The sequence below is a fragment of the Manis pentadactyla genome, chromosome 11, assembly GCF_030020395.1.
Source record: "Manis pentadactyla isolate mManPen7 chromosome 11, mManPen7.hap1, whole genome shotgun sequence".
Lineage (NCBI taxonomy): Eukaryota > Metazoa > Chordata > Mammalia > Pholidota > Manidae > Manis > Manis pentadactyla.
Window position 1 is genome coordinate 105596651 of NC_080029.1, and position 16776 is coordinate 105613426.

General features: G+C 38.1%; 1 protein-coding gene across 2 annotated transcripts in view; it reads right to left on the bottom strand.

The window, feature by feature from the left end:
* Positions 1 to 15877, bottom strand: part of ZNF280D (zinc finger protein 280D) — a 298762-nt gene extending 282885 nt beyond the window's left edge. For both annotated transcript variants that reach the window (XM_057488838.1, XM_057488837.1), the window contains exon 1: positions 15140 to 15877. The gene's annotated coding sequence lies outside the window, so the exon portion shown is untranslated. The remainder of the gene's footprint in view (positions 1 to 15139) is intronic.
* Positions 15878 to 16776: the final 899 nt, after the last annotated feature.

The following is a 16776-nucleotide window of genomic DNA, read 5'->3' on the forward strand; positions in this document are numbered from 1 at the left end:
ATTGCTTTGGCTATTCAGGGTTTTTTGTGGTTCTGTACAAATTTTGAAGTATTCAGTCATTAAAAAAAGATAGGAATTATGCTATTTACAACATAGATGAAACTTGAGGGCATACTGCTAAGTGAAATAAGTCAGACAGAAAAAGACAAATACTGTATGATCTCAGTCATATGTGGAATATAAAAACACCAAAGTCACAGATTCAGAGAACTGATTAGCGATTGCAGAGGGGAGGAATAGTGGGAGGTGCCGTGAAGGTAATCAAAGGCTACAAATTTCCAGTAACAAGAGGAATAAATTCTGGGGATATAATATACAGCATAATGACTATAGTTAACAATACAGTATATTTGAAAGCTGCTAAGAGAGTAGAGTTTAAAAGTTTTCGCCACAAAAGAAATTGTAACTGTGTGAGGTGATAGAGATGATATTGTGATAATTGTTTTGTGATACATACACATATAAAATCACTGTTGTACATCTTAAAATTTACATGATGTTATGTGTCAATCATATCTCAGTAAAACTGTAAAAAATAAATTTAAAAAATGTTCAATATCATTAATGATTAAAGAAACACAAACTATTTTCCCATAATCTTATTATTGAATGTATAACACATTGACAATAGTCCCCTCCAGTATGTCCTCGGAAATAAGGTGTTTAAGCACAAAGTAACTGAAATATGATAGAACTTATTCTGTCTACATCTACCTATACAACCTAGAGAAAAGCATTTCGATGCACTGGTTTTCTATGCTCAAGTCTGGGCAATAAGGGAGGTAAACAAGATATCCCCTCAATTCTGGCCAGCTCTTAATATATCTTCTCAGATTGGCTTAAAGGTGTATTTTCTTTTTACTCCAGGGAAGATGACTCACCTTTCTGGAGTGACCACTCAGTGACAAATGCTGCCATGGACCTTATATTACCTATTTCATTTAATCTCTACCACAGTACTGCAAGGTTTTTATAAGTGAGAAAACTGAGAAAAGAAAACCTAAATAACAACATATTTCAGTATTCACGTTCTTTCTACCACATTGTAAAGAAACAATGAATTTTTCTCTGGTTGTATGCAAATCAGAATATTAGAAAGGCTCTGCAGTACACTAAAGTGTCTAAAATTACAATAATTAGTACAAGTTCTCCATGAAATTCTGAAAACAATTTTAATGTTGTTAATTCTCTTGATAGGGCCTGATATTTATGATAGTGTATGCTGCAATTTTAAAGTGAAAATAATGCTGGTCTTGGGGACATAAAAACCTGATCTCAAATTCCAGCTGTGCTGCTTACCAATGGTGTAGTCTTGATCAAGAACCTGATTTTTCTACACTAAACCCTGTCCCCATTGTCCATTATCTATAATTCTAGTATTATATTAACCATTATTTGATTTGTTTTGGAATTACTTATGTGGGGTCTTCTCAACAAATATATTGTGAGCTGCTGGAGGACAATCACTTTGTGTCACTGATGGCACCCAAAAAGTCACTTCTACATGAGTTTTACCACCATGTTTATCAGACGAATATCTTATTATCAACAAAAACAAGAAAGATTGGTAATACTTAAATCTGGCAAAAATATGGGGAGGTAATCTGGCCAGAACAATCTGTCAGTGATTGTTAAAAGGAGCCCTGTAAAGAATAAAACCCAAAGGTCCCCTCTCCTCCTTTCCACACCCTCCTCCAAGATTCCTCTACCCATACCTTCATCCCTTACTCTCTTTCAATTGTATGGATTGAGATAAAACTACTTAAGAACTGGGACCATATTTTATTCATTTTCAAATTCTCAAAAATAGCACAGTATAATTCTTAGTAGATGAACTGAATGGTGATTTTGAGACGGAAGAGATCATTGTACACAGAACATTCACCTCAATGGTTAAAGTTACAGTTTTATTTTCAGTTGTGATCTCTCCATAAACAGGGAAATTTTATACCAAAGACTGAAAGCACATCATAAAACATGGTTCAGTCCATTTGAGTGCTCTTTCAGTTTTAGCACAGAATGTGCTGAACTTCAGTGTTCCTGATTTACACATTTCTAATGCAAATACATCAGATTTCAATTATTTGAGGGTGAATTATCAAATTAGTAGACTAGCTAGGCTTTTTGCTTCTTCTGCACCCTCTAGCTACATAGACCTTTGGGTGCCTTCTCCTCCTTTCCTTGTGCATGAATGGCAGTGGGATTAACTCATTATGAATAAAGGAAACATCTGTGATGCTTAAATGGCAGACAGGAATGCATAGAAATCCAGTATCACCTGTATGTAGTTCTATTACTGGTCATAAATTCTATTGACATAAAACCATCACAGTATTCAAATTTCAAAGAATATTTCTTGAAATAGTTCATCAGAGAACAATTTTTCCTCATCAACCAAAGAACTAACTAAATGAAGCATTCTATTTACAAAAATAAAAAAGTGCTATATTGACTCAAATCACTGGCAGTGTCTACAGACACACAACAGAAGCAGATATCAACATCACTGGAAGATTCAGTCAGTCAGGCTTATCATAGTCTATCTTATGCCTTTCAGTTAGTGACAGGAAATCTACTATCAGCCTATCGCGTAGTGGTCGATTAATCTAATGTTTTGGTTCTACTCAAATACTTTGCTTTGTTCTAGCTGTAATCATCTCGTAAAGAAAAAGCAATCCTATTTATAAATTTGGAGAATTTTAAATCCTGGTTAATGCAATTTACTTACATTTTTCCATTATTTACATTCATTATTAATACTTCACATAGATGTGAATACAATTTTTGCACACAAATCCACAATTCTCAGTTGAATGTCAACACCTTTGGAAAGGTAAAACAAAGACCAGTATAGGGGAACAAATGTGCAAACTTTTTAATGTGTGTAAGTCATATAATGAGTATACATACTTATATGCATATGAAAAAGAAAAGAGAAAATGTTAAATGGTAGGGTTCAGAACTGCAATGTATGGCTACATGGACTGTCTACTGCACAATTGCAGGAATAGCAGTCACTCTGACTACAAGGTGGATGGCACCCCGAGGTTGTGCAATATGGACCTTCTTTTCTTCGGGATTTAAACATTTTGGTTTATAAGAAGGACTATACTGTAACTACAGCTCCAGATCACACTTCTTTATCTCCTAGCATGCTTGGAAACAACTTGTTCCCTCACAAGGGGACAGAGGAAAGAAGAATAAAAAGGCAGAAAATATAGAAAAAAGTATCTATATAGAGGTAATAATGATAAAATAGCTATAGCTATGTGCCAGGTATATTCATAGCACTTTGTACACATTAACTCTTTTAATGCTCACAACCATCATAGGAGTAGATTCTATTATCATCCACATTTTATAGATAAGGGAATCGAGGCCCAGAGATATTAAGTAACTGGCCCAAGACCACCTAGCAGTAAATAAGGAAGATGTGAGGTGGGAAAGTAAGAGTTGACTGACACCTCTCCTTTGCAAAATTATGACTTTCAGTTGAAGAGCAATTGGAGGCTCCTCTCATGTAAATCCATATTTGCCCTTGCTAAAATCAAATTTATGGTAAAAAGCAGTCTCTTAACTGTGAAGGGGTATGTGGGGGGGACTTGGTGAAGGGGGGAGCCTAGTAAATATAATGTTCTTCATGTAATTGTAGATTAATGACACCAAAATAAGTAAATAAATAAATAAATAAAGCAGTCTCTTAAGAAGACCCCTATCTTTAATCATAAAATCAGATTTAAGAATAAAGAAAAAATTAAGTTCCAAAAATAATTCTGACAAAATAGTGATAATTTTCCAAATAAGACCCAAAATTGAAATATAAAATGCCAATGTTACTCTTAGTACACATGCTAAAGAGATAAAAAATAATTCTTAACTGATCAGCTAATACTTCATGGAAACTTCTGGCTTTTAGAATGAATAAATAAAAATGTTAGGAGGAAATGAGGATACATCACAGAGGCACAGATTAAAAAATAAATAAAGAGCAGTAAATAAACACAGCAGTCATAAGTGCCTCTACAGCAAAAGGAAATGGGAGTTGGGGGTGGGGGCACTTTTTCTAATACACAGCACAGAAGGCCTAAAATATTTCTAAAGTGAGTCATTAGCCTTTGTATATCTAGTTGATGCCTTGTCTCATAACTTCTGAATATTTGAATTTTTGCACATCCAGTTTATTATGCAGAATCATTCATTTTGAAATGACTTCAACTTTGTATAAACTTTTAATTTGAAAAATCAGCTTAATGAAATTATGACTTCAAATGTTATAAGAAACTGCAACAATTATCTTGTGTATTTGCTCCAACTGCCCCATCCCAATGCTACTGTGTTAAAATTATTTGAACAATTGCAATATCTAAAGCTACAAAGGAGTATTTTATACGTAAAGAAAAAAAAGCATTTGTAATATGACTGCTACTATAATTCTGGCCTGCAAACTGCTGGCAAAGAGTCTACTCTCTGGCTTGTCAAAACAACCCACTTTCTGAGCATGTTCAGAGCTTGCAGAGGTCTTCATTTATACCAGAAAGTCAGGATTTGGAGAAATAAAAATACTTTGAAAATGATCTGTGACATACATTGTTTTGTCAAACATCTAATCAAATGGGGACAACCTGTCAAAGTCAAGAAATGCTACTTGGCTACAATGGATAAGATGCAGACCTGGCCACCCACTAACCAGCTGCAGGAAGTGGATTTAAAGTAAGTTGGTCATTTGTCCCAGGGTAAAGAACAACTGCCAAATATTTTATCCCAATTTGTCAGCCTTGCCCTAATCCAGTGAAGTCCATCAATCCAAAGCCAGTCACACTGTTTATTCTCTCCAGAACAATAAGCTTAACCTAACAGGTTTATTTGTTTAAGTCACTCAGTGAATTCTCTCAAATTAAGCCTTTTTTCTAGTACCACTTGCATTTTGCATTCATGTAAGTTTCTGCTGTAGCTGTTTGAGAAGGAAAGGAAAGGAGACTCCTTGCAGAGCAGTAAGAAGAGAATACATCTTAAAACTTTCCTTTCTCCTAAAATAGCACATAGCATATGGAATATTCAGCAGGTGGCTCAGCAGGGACAGGCTTACTGTTTTTCATACCTGCCATTGAGATGTTTGACATTTTGACTCGCTAAGGAATGCGATTTTTGAGGCCATCACAGAGTGTGTGTGTGTGTGTGTGTGTGTGTGTTTGAGCATGCTCATGGGTATGCTGCAGAATATCTCAGAGGCTTATAGGAGAGAGCGCAACGGATGCAAACTACTAAAATTATACAATTAGGAAAAATTAAATACTAGAGAAGGGAGTGTGTTTGCCTATGTTTCATACTACTGAAGTTGAATAACTAATTCAAATCCCACTAGTGTTAGAGAATAAAGAATTATTTTGTGACTTAAAAAATTCCAGGAATTACATTTTATAACATAATAGGAATACTCTTTGAATATTATTTGAAGGCCCCAACTTAAAGTTCAATTACACGTCAATAAAAAAAATAAAAAACAAAGTTTACTTAGATAACTTCTCCCATTGTCTGAAAAGCAGCTATTGAATCAGCATTACACAAACATTTATAAACATAGTGTGTGTCATGCATTATTCTAGACAATGGAACATTAAAGGAAAGAGTAGAGTCTCAAGCTTGAAAGAAATTTAAAAAGCATAACAAACTAGCCTTAGATATGGGCAGTGAAGAAAACAGAAGTCTCAGATATTTCCAGGGCCTCTGACTTAATGACTAGGTAAATGGTAGAATCATTAGTGATGTCTGACAAAAAAACCCTGATGGCTTCTCTAATATCCACTCTACCCATTTTCTTATGTAATTGACCTATACAGTATCAAAGATGGCAACATGCCCAGGTTAAGAACTATATAAAAACTGTATTTTCCAGATTCTATTGTTTCCATTAATAAGACATAATAACATAAGACATAAGGAGACATCTTTGGGTGGAGCATCCATAAAATCTCTCTAAAATACATTGACTCAGCAGAATGGCAGCACTTTTTCTTTACCTTCCTTTTTTCTGTCCGGAATGTGATGGCTGGAGCACCAGCAGCCAGTTTGTGACCATACAGTAACTTGAAGAGAGACACTTCATGCTAAGAATTGTAGAACAAAAAGATGGATTCCTTTTAATTAGTAAGTTGCCTAATTCTGGAATTTTATCTTGGTAGGAAAATAAATATCTTATTTAAGGAACTATTATTTCAGGTTTCTGTTACTAGCCATCAAAACTAATCCTAAATGATATTCTTTTATAGAGAAATTAGTTGCTTGGGGCTTTTTGGTAGGTGGCAGGATTAGAAGGAAGTTCAGCTTTGGATGTGTTGTATGTGAAGTGCCAGTGGAACGCCCAGAAGTCATTTGGAAACACAAGCTAGAGATATAGATTTGGGATTGATCCAAGTAGGAGGCTAACGTCTATAGCTTATCATTTCCAGTCAGTGGTTCTTTATTTTCTTAAGATTATGACTGTCATAAGGACTTTCTATTTTTCATTTCTGAGCATTTAACCTGGACTTTACCCTAAATTCAATAAAGGCAATCTTTATTTTGCATGGCAGTGAAGAACTGCAAAAATGAGCTTACAAGCTGAAACTGTGCAAGTAATCTTAAAAATCAATGGACAAATTATGGTTGTTCTGTGACTGTTAACATTTTTTCAAAACATTAACTCTCTTACTGTCTATACATGTATAGAGAAAATTTTTTAAATAGTAAGGTTATTATTTATTTAGTATATTGGAATTTAGTGCATTAGAAACATCAAGAATTAAGGTGTTTTATTTATTTGTTAAAAGTGTATCAAGAGTAGCTTGAATACTGCTTGTCTTCTGCTCATTGTATAACTTACTATAGGGACTGAGGATCTTTTTGTACGCCCTAGTGAATTGTTACACTCCCTCCTAAATTTGGATCAGCTTCCAACATTTTATTCTTTGACATTCATGTTGTGAATATCTCCAATATTTCTTTTAATGTGGAGGGTTTTTTGCCTGTGTTACTTCTAGGACATCTTCATGCTTCTTGTCACAGTCACTTTCCTTATGTTGATAAATTCACCTTCACTAAATTCCTCTGGCTACATTTCTAGAGTCTTTTAAATGGTGGCAGTGTTAATATTCCCACTGTCAGTTATTTTTTTATAATTCCATTCATGTTCAATTCAAATTTTACTTCCAGCAGCATCACTTTTGGGTTATTTTCTGTACTTTCATGTCTGTTGTCAATTCCCTTTTGATTATACATTTTTATAAAATATCACTGAATTTATCACCGGAAAATAAGACTGCAACACAACTGCACACTTTTGCTGTCTGTGATGAACTGAATAACAGATGCAGAATGACCAGTCAATGACAGACTTTGAAAGAAGTGATGCAATTTTTAACTATGATGTACACCTGTTGTTATTGTAGTGATTTGTGGACTGAAGATCTAGCAACAAAGTTTGTATTTTATGCAATTACTGAACTGAATTGAACCGTGTAACTGAAATGTGAACTGTGATGTTGGAATATTGGGTTATTAAACTAAAGCATGATAACTGGAAATCATGCATGTCAGAATCATGCAAAGTGAAGCCTTGTCTGTATATGATCCAATTCAGGTCTGGTGAGGAAAATCTAGATATGTCCATGCAACATTCATTCTCTCCCTTCCATAACTCTACTTTCTCTCCACTTTTTAGCCATTTCATTTCTATTAGTATTATACCTCCAGAGCAAATGACAAGAGGAATTTTCAAGGCATCTTAAATCAGTCAGTTTTGCTAATGATGGTTTTGTCTAAATATATTGGCAAAATTGGGGGTATAAATTATCCTCAATCATATATTTTCCATCCTGCTCTTGTTGCCTATAACTATGGACTGCTGAATTAGCATTGCTTTAATAATATTCTGTCAGAAAGCACTTTTATTATAATAAATTATGTTATTCAACATTCTACTAATCATAGTTATCTCTTTATTCAGTCATTCAGTAAATATGTGCTAAACATTATACCATGTGCTTGGAATATTTTTTGTCAGTGAATAAAACAGGCAATAATCTTGCCTCTGTGATGCTTACATTTTTGTTGGGAGATAGAAGAGGCCAGAGCATGAGGCAATAGTAATGAAGCTCGCTACACTGTGGCAGTGTTGTCAAGCTATGATGAGGTTATAAAGGAGAAAAATACAGACATTTAAGTGCACATTTTAAAAAAGGATTAACAACCTTGAACAGATGACCAAAATTCGTATCACTAATAAATTGATATTATAGACATAAATACCTCTATATATCATGTCCTAAGAAGGACATAATAGCACTATGTAATATTCTGGCCAGGTATGTATAACTTGAATCTAATCATGGGAAAACATCAAATGAATCCCAAATAAAGAACATTCTATAAAAAACGAATCCCAAATAAAAAACATTCTATACATTATTCTCTAAAAATGTCAATGTCATAAATGATGGTTTTGTCCTTTAATATGAATGTTTGGGTTCTTTATTGTCAAGAATTCTCAAATTAACCAAAAGGTAATTACTCACATTTCTGTATCTGTAGCAAATTTTGACCCTAAGTTCATTTATAAAGTATCTTCTTAGGCACTTATTTTGATACTGCTTTGGGCACAGTCTTAGCTTGGATTATCTAGCAAACAGACCCTGAGCAAACATGAAGATTAGCACTTCACTGGGAGGTGTAATCCAAGCACACTGAGAGTGAGGAAACAAGCAAATGAAGCAGAATAGAAGAGGAAATAAATTCAAGGGTGCATTACTAAACTGACCTTCATGAAGAGATACAATGAGGATGTCTTTGGGAAAACTATATCTAGAAAACAAAGCCTGGGGCAAAGCTGTTAACACTTTCTTTTCTTCCCGTACTACATTTGTTCAGTCAGTGGCTTTGCTGAGCATCTGCTAGCTTGGATTCAGAATACTACTGAGTTTATCCCTAAGTCACCTAATTTATAACCTAATGGATATCTCTACACTTCGTATTGGGTTTTTCTGTAGAGAAGTCAAATAAAATTCAAGTGTACTCTGTACTCAGAAGAGCCAAGTAAGCACTTCAAGTTACATTTCTATGTAGGAGAGGCTTCCTGGTTGGAAGTAGGTCTTAGAGCTTACACTGTACATAAGAAAGAAAACTAGTTTCTTGACTTCTGAATTAAGACTTTATTTACTTTGAAAACTGTACTGCTACAGACTTATATTCAGATGAGAACGTTTTTTAAAAAATCATTCTAAAGCCAAGCAGAAAAATGTGTGGTTGTTAATATGTTTTGGGGATACCTTAATCCCCTTTCCCTCCATTGGTTAAAAATGCTAGTTTTAAGCAAAATGGTGATATAATGAAAGAAATTTGTTTTTGCAATTGGTCCACTCTTTTTTTTCCATCTCTTCCTTAGTTCCAGTACACACTCATGCTGCCCCAAGCTTTCCTTTTCCAGATAGTGCTTCATTCTAAGGGCTTTTACGTGAGAGTCACCTCCTACATTACTTTGAGAGGGCTGTCATCACAAAATACCACAGGCCAGGTGCTTAAACAGCAGAAATGTGTTTTCTCACAGTTCTGGAGACTAGAAGTCCCAAAGTCAAGATGTCAATAGGGTTTGTGTCTGTTAAGTGCTCCCCCTTGGGATGTAAATGGTCACCTTCTTGCTGTCTATACATATGGCCTTTCCTCAGCAAGTGCAGGGGGTGGGGGTGGGGGAAGTGGGGAGTGAGTTCTCTGGTGTTTCTTCTTACAGGGACTCTAGTCCTATTAGATCAGAGCCTACCCTTATGACCTCATTTAACCTTAACTACTTCCTTAGAGACCCCATATCCAAATACAGCCTCACTCGGGGGTTAGGGCTTCTGCATATGAATTTTGTGGGGACACAAACACCCAGCGTCCTACATCTATTCTCTTGTCCTAAGTCTACTCTCAAATCTTACCTTCCCCAAGCATAACCTGCGACTTGTTTTCGACTAGGTGGCTATTGTGATGAATTAATTTGTGTAACAGATGAGTTCTGCTCTTAAAGAGTGATGCACACAGGAAATTATGTAGTCTTACCCCTTGGAGAATATATAAATTTGAAAGAAACATTGTAGTAATTCCTCTAACCACTAAGCATTGCTGTCCATCCTCAGCTCTGCCTAGATATCTGCTAGATGTGCTTCAGGGACTCTGGCATTTGGTCCCTAGGGATCTTTTTTCCATTTCAGGCATATACCATTTTGTATGTTTTGTTATTAATTGTACCCATCAAGTTCATAGAAGAAACTTCACATAAAAATGAGAACAAAGGCTAGGAAATTGTAAATTGTAAATTTAAATTCTTCTTCCATATAATTAATGAATAATCCCAGAACGAAGAATAAGTCTTATACTATGGTGATTTGTGAAGATAGTTAAGATTTATTTATTATTTTGAAAGACATTGTGCCACCTACCAGTGTCTTGCCTCTCAGCTCTAAGTTCCCTTTTTTGTACCTGCTCTACAACAGTTCTCCTTTACAGTGAGCACAGTGTTAAACTTGATCAGTAGAGAGCACAAGAGGGAGGTGGGACATTGTAGGAGGCAGGGGGCTTCTTTCTGGCTCCTGATTGCTACATTTTGCTCCTTCTATTGCTACTTTCTGGCTCCTGATTGCTACATTTTGCTCCTTCTACTGCTGTACCATCTATGAACGTGCATGGGTGGGGGGAGGGTTTTCTGGCTCTGCTCCAGCTGTGCACACAAAGTGCACAGTCCCTCAGCCAGCTCACCGACCCTAGCACAGGCCCAGTGACCACCTCACTGTGATCCTCCCAATGCACTCTGAGCCATGCTCACAACAGGGCCTCAACTCCTTCTAAGCCCCGCAGACTTGACTCACGTGTACTGGAGAGGGAGATCAGCTAGGATGTTCTTGCAGTAGACAAGACATAATGACATTTTTAACTAGGGCTGCTGAAGTAGAGATGATGAGAAATGGTTGGTTCCAGATATAGTAACATACAAAATTTGGAATCAGAGTCAATAAAACTTACTGATGGATTGGATGTGGGGTGTGAATCAAAGTGAGAAATCAAGATACTTGTCCCAAGGTCACACATGCAATTTGTCAAAGGAAATGAATAAATGAGTCTCAGAAACCTTTTCTTTCTCTTTGAGCCTGGCTAAGAAAAAAATATTCATGATAAGGTGCCAGCAATTTTAACCATCACTGCTTCTGCACCATCAGTGAACACATAAGTGCACTGAAAAAGGCAAATAAAATCCTAAATTATTACAAAAACACATTTGACTCATTGACCTCCCTAAAAATTCTCAGGGACCCCCTCTCTCTCCCACCACCAGGGGCTCCTCAGACCACACTTTCAGAATAGATATTTTGCGATAATTAAAAAGGATGAACTGTGCATCATACAGACAAAATGTTGAACAAAAAAAGTCTGTCACAAAGGAGAACATACCATATAATTCCATTCATATAACTCCCAAGAACAGGCTAAAGTACTCCATAGGTGAAGTCAGAAAAATGGCTATCTCTGGATAGATAGGAGGAGATTAACTGAGAAATATTATGGTGGGGAAGGGGATCACCTACATCTTGATTTAGGTGGTGGTTTGTGCATATTACCATATGAATGCTATACCTCAATAAAAATATAAAAAGAAGTAATACAAGCAAGTTCCTTTTTAACAGTTTTTTTTCCACCTTGAACTTATATTTCAATTTCACTTCCCTACAGAATTATTATTCTAATGAAATACATTTCTATACTTAAAAGTCTTTTTTTATTAAACATACTCTAATACTTTTACACAAAAATACAACAGGTATACTCTCAAGTAGGTCAATTTTAGGGAAGAATTCATAATGAGGCTAAGAATCTAGAAATTTTGGCTTTAAGATGATGGACCATAATATTCATTGACATTTCACACCTTAATTGTTCAGTACCTTTTAATCTATGTATGTCTTATTTTACTAGAAGGTTAGTTCCTTAAAGGCAGAGATGCAACTTGGTTCTTCCATGGCCCAGGTCCTGGCACACAGTAAGTTACTCATTCATTTTCTCATTCATCGTGTAAAAGAAAAATTATTTAGCATTTATATGTAAGGTACTTGCAAGGGCTTGTGCATATGATGGGTAGTGCAGGGCTCAATAAGTTCCTGTTGATAATTGATTGATAGTTATCAGCTACATTACACAGAAAATAATGTAATTCTCTTTTCTCCTGAACTCCAAGTGCAAGTGCACCACAGGTCTTATTAGCTCTGTTGTAAAAACGTGGACACTAAGACACAGAGATTAATTAACTGACTCGATAAGGGTCATGCACTTCATCATGAGTCAAGAGAGGATTAAAACCTTACAGGTTCTTTTCCTGGACTGAGGTGCTAAGGGAATTATTCAGATTGACTTAAATTCATATTTCATTTAAATGCTCTCATTTCACTTCTGCTATATCCACCTCTCTGACTCATATTTCAGGACCTGCAGTCTGAATTGGTTTACTTCCACTTCAGACACTGTCAAGATAAATTAGACACTGAGGGTACATGACACCATCAGAAGCAAAAGAGCTACTAGTTGAAAATAAATAAGCAGCTTTATATTTCAATATAGTATAGCCCTCTATTGGTGAACCTATTTTCTACTAAAAATGAAAATGGGGATAATAAACCTGGGTGGATTCTGAAAAGGTTTTTTAAAAAATTAAAATTTTATTTTACTATACATCCTCAGGCAAGTATAGCCAAATGAAGGCAGGTAGTGCTAAGTATTTTTATCTCCTGACAATGAATCTACAAACTGTTCTGCTGAACAAGATCTGGCAGGTTCCTGACTGTGAGCAGAGATAGGGTACAACTCTGATGATACATAATTTTGTATCAGATAGAGGCTTCCTATTTGCTGTAATCATCCATCCATAGCCTAGCCCGCTCAGCTGACAAGGCATGTTATTAATAAAATGTACTGTATCACAAGTGTATTGCCCTACATGGTGTTTATCTTGTTGGAAACTGTAATTGTCTGAAACAATGGCTTTTGTGAAAAGATGTGATATGTTATGAGTTGGGTAAAGATCAAAATAATTTAGGCTAATAATGGTAGTTGTTTGTGAAGGATTAAAACATGGGTTATGCTGCATAGACTTAATGACACGGCTTTGCTTTTAAGTTTTATATCCATTCTGGTCCCTGTGAGATAACCCTGAATTTCATGCCAAGCCTATGGAGAGACAAAGTTCCCTCACCAGAATGTAAATCCACTGAAGGCAGAGAACTCTTGAGTTATTCACCAATGTCTTCCTAGCACATAGGGCAGTACTTGGAAGTGAGTCAACATTTAATATTTATTAAATGAAAAAATATTGAGTATAGGAAAGAAATGGAACAAGTTTCACATTCGAGCCTGCCATTATCAGATTTCTTGCAGGTTGTGACTCAGAAAAATAGAGATCCAATCTCTAGGAGATTGGTACTGGTGAAGAGAAAGAAGGCAAAATGGAAGCAGTCTAAAATCAAGTAGCTGAGGATACCACATGGCACTCCCCCAATGCAGAGGCAGACAGAGAAGCCCCAGATACAGAACCCTGATAGGAAAAGATAAAGCTTGACCTTAGTCCTCACTCTCAACTCCTGCCCAAGCCCCACTGGATAGGATTTGGACAAGTTCTTGCATTTTTCAATCTGGATTCTCCTGGGATTAAAAAAAAAAAAAAAGGTGTGGCAGTGGTTTCAGATCTCTGATTCTCACTAATGGAGTGCTTAAGTGGAACAGCCTGCAGATGGAATATGTGGCTTCAGGACTAATGTGGGGGGCTAGGACAAGCAGAAGATCTTAAGTAGGTAGACAGATAGAAGGCCAGGGTCCGAAATAGAGCCGAATTACTTTCACTGAGACAGTAAAGAAAGAATATAGAGGAAGATAGAAAAATTAAGATGTGCTGAAGGGGAGTACATCAAAAGATTTTGAAAGATGAAGGAACCTATTGAGAAAGAGACAGAAAGAAACACAAAGAGGTGGTAGATAATATTCCTCTTCCTTGCTGGATGCCCTACTGAGTTTGATGCCAAGAAATGCAGAAGCTATGTTGTAGCGTTTAAGGAAGATGGCAGGAGAAAGTATCATCATCTGAGGACGGCACAACAGAAAGAAGAAATTCACATGGGTCTTTGAGGACATCCTTGAGTTACTCAATTAACTAATAAAGGACCACTTTTCTCCAAATATATTTTATGAGATAATGAATTTATTTTTCAAAAGTCACCTCTAGTTAGGTATTCTGTTGCTTGCAGTTTTGTTAACAGTTTGATCTTTTCTAGTAAAAGAGAGCATGTGTTATGAATGTGCAACATAGAATTTGAAAAGTTTGAAACATATTTCAGCTTTCACCTATAGCTTCCCTCCATTTTCTTCTCCCTTCCCACCACTTTCTCTCTCCTACTGGACTCAGAAAAGGCCCAGGAGATACAGGACGGGATGCAAAAGGACTTCTTCCATCTTAAGACTTAGTCTTTCTTCCTGGCTCAAGGACAAGCACAAGCTCACTGTGGTTGGCTCCTTCTTCACTGAGGACATGTTCTGTCCCAGAAGCTACTTAGTCACTCCAGTAAACAGGCTTATGGAGCCTTGCCTCATCAGTTCCACAGACATCCTGAGACATGTCTGCTACCCAAGCTACAGTTCAGGCATATGGGGGGAGCCCCAACCACAGGACCATTCTGTATCCATATATAGCAGTGCTTTTTGGCCCTTGAGCAGAAATAGAGAATGAAAATGGCTAAGAATTAAGAATGGGAATTGGCACAGGCATGGGGGAAGGTCTGCATGCAGCAGTTAGCATGGTTTTAGCAGGTTATAGCCCTTATGAAGACCATATAGCACCCAGCATAGAATTCTGCATCTACAGAGTTGGGCTCAACACATATGTACTAAATTTAACTGAAATGACCAAGTTTTAGACTGAAAGTCAAATGGCTTCTTTTTACAGAATCTTCTGTTCAGAGTGCCTTTCAACCACCACCACCACCATCCCACCCAAAACAAAACCTTCATCTCCATTAAAAAGGTTTTCACCTCAATTATCTGTTTATTTTTATAATATACTTTGAGATAGGGAGCAGTAAGAATAGTTTTAACTTACCAGCAAGGGACGAAGACACAAAGAGATGATCTGACTTGGCCACGGTCCCAGAGGGCTTCAGTGGCAGAGCTAGGATGGTCTCTAAGTCCCTGGGGGCTCTCAAGCCATTGTTCTGATGTCCCTGTATGTAATTGTTTTGATAGCAATTTCCCTGGTTCTCTCTCACTAGCCTGCTAATCACGCATGTCAATCACATTCAGGACCGCCACGGGCCTAAGGGTCAGTCACAGTCTCAGGAGGATGTAACTCAAAACAGAAAACAAGACACAATAGAGCACTTTCTCCTTCAAGCGTGTATGTCAGTTGTGGCCTGGTAAGTCTGACAATGTGTGAAGGAGAGTGTTGCCTTTGTTTTTCCCCCAACTGGAGAAAGGATATAGGAAGTATTCTGATCACAGCTGAAAACTCAGTGAGAAATCCACTAGTTTACGATCCTCCTACTAGAGAACACTCAAGGATACTGAAAGAGCTCTCCACCCAATCTCTAAAGAACCAGGAGGGATGTCCTCTTCCTCCCCGACCAGGTCTCCGTAGCTTCACTGCAGTCGGTGGGCAGGCCTGGACGGTGGTGGACAAGTAGGGCTAACGCAGATGCTAACTTCCCTTCTCCTACAGACCACTTGGCCTTCTTTCCTCATTTCACTTTCACTTTAGAGAGCAGCCTCAGGGGCCCAGGAGTCCGGTCCCGGCCCGGCCCTGGGAAACGCCGGGAGCGCGGGATGGGAATGGGAGCGTGCGCGAGGTTGAGGATGTTTTTGTGAGGCGTGTGAGGCGTTAATTCTGGAATGTGCGTGTGAGCGGCCCTCGAGCACCGCCCGCGCGCCGCCGATTGGCTTGGGGCGCGCGGCGGGGGAAGCCTTTGGCTAATCTCCTGTCACTCAGCCTGGTCGACGTCGGTGCCGGGGATGCGGCGCAGCACGCGGAAGGACAAATAGTCCCGGCGGCTGTGCTGCGCGCTCCCGTCCACCGCTCTGCTCGCCCCGCCCGGGGCCGCCGGGGCTCAGAGGCCCGGGCGGGCGCGGTAGAGGTAGCTTCGGAGGCTCCTCGACCCCCGCTGGCCTCTCCGCGGCGGGCGGGTGGATTGCGCACCCTCGGAAAAAGTAATTGGATTCCGGGTTCCCTCCAGCTGGGATCGGCGGAAATCGTAGGCTGAGCCTGCAGTTTGGGAGAGGCGGGTGGAGAGAAGGGAGGGGTCGGGCAGCAGCAGACGCCCGAGAGGGAAACTTGGTGAAAGCGTCAATATGCCCTGAAGTGCTGGAGTGCTTGTCTCCGTACAGGCCGCAGTAGAAAGCTGGGTGGTAAAGAAGGATCACCGGAGGTTGCCCCTGGTGCCCTTTTCTGCCTTCCAAGCTGTCATCATTCTGAAATCCACCTGGTTACTGATGCCTGGGAAAAATACTTGGGTCGTTTGAGTCTTTTAGACACAGCTACTTCGTTTTTCTCTGAGCTCTACTTGGAGCTGAGATGGACAAAGAACCCTGTCAAATCTGGGATTGGAGATCTCTCTTCTTAACGAGGTAACTAAGGAGAAGCTAGCAATCCTGCCAGAATCATCCGGGGAAGTATCTCAAGTCCTTGCTTTAGCAGTAACGAACTTCCCCAAATTCTCTTTTCCTTAAAGAGATGGAGCAGAAGTG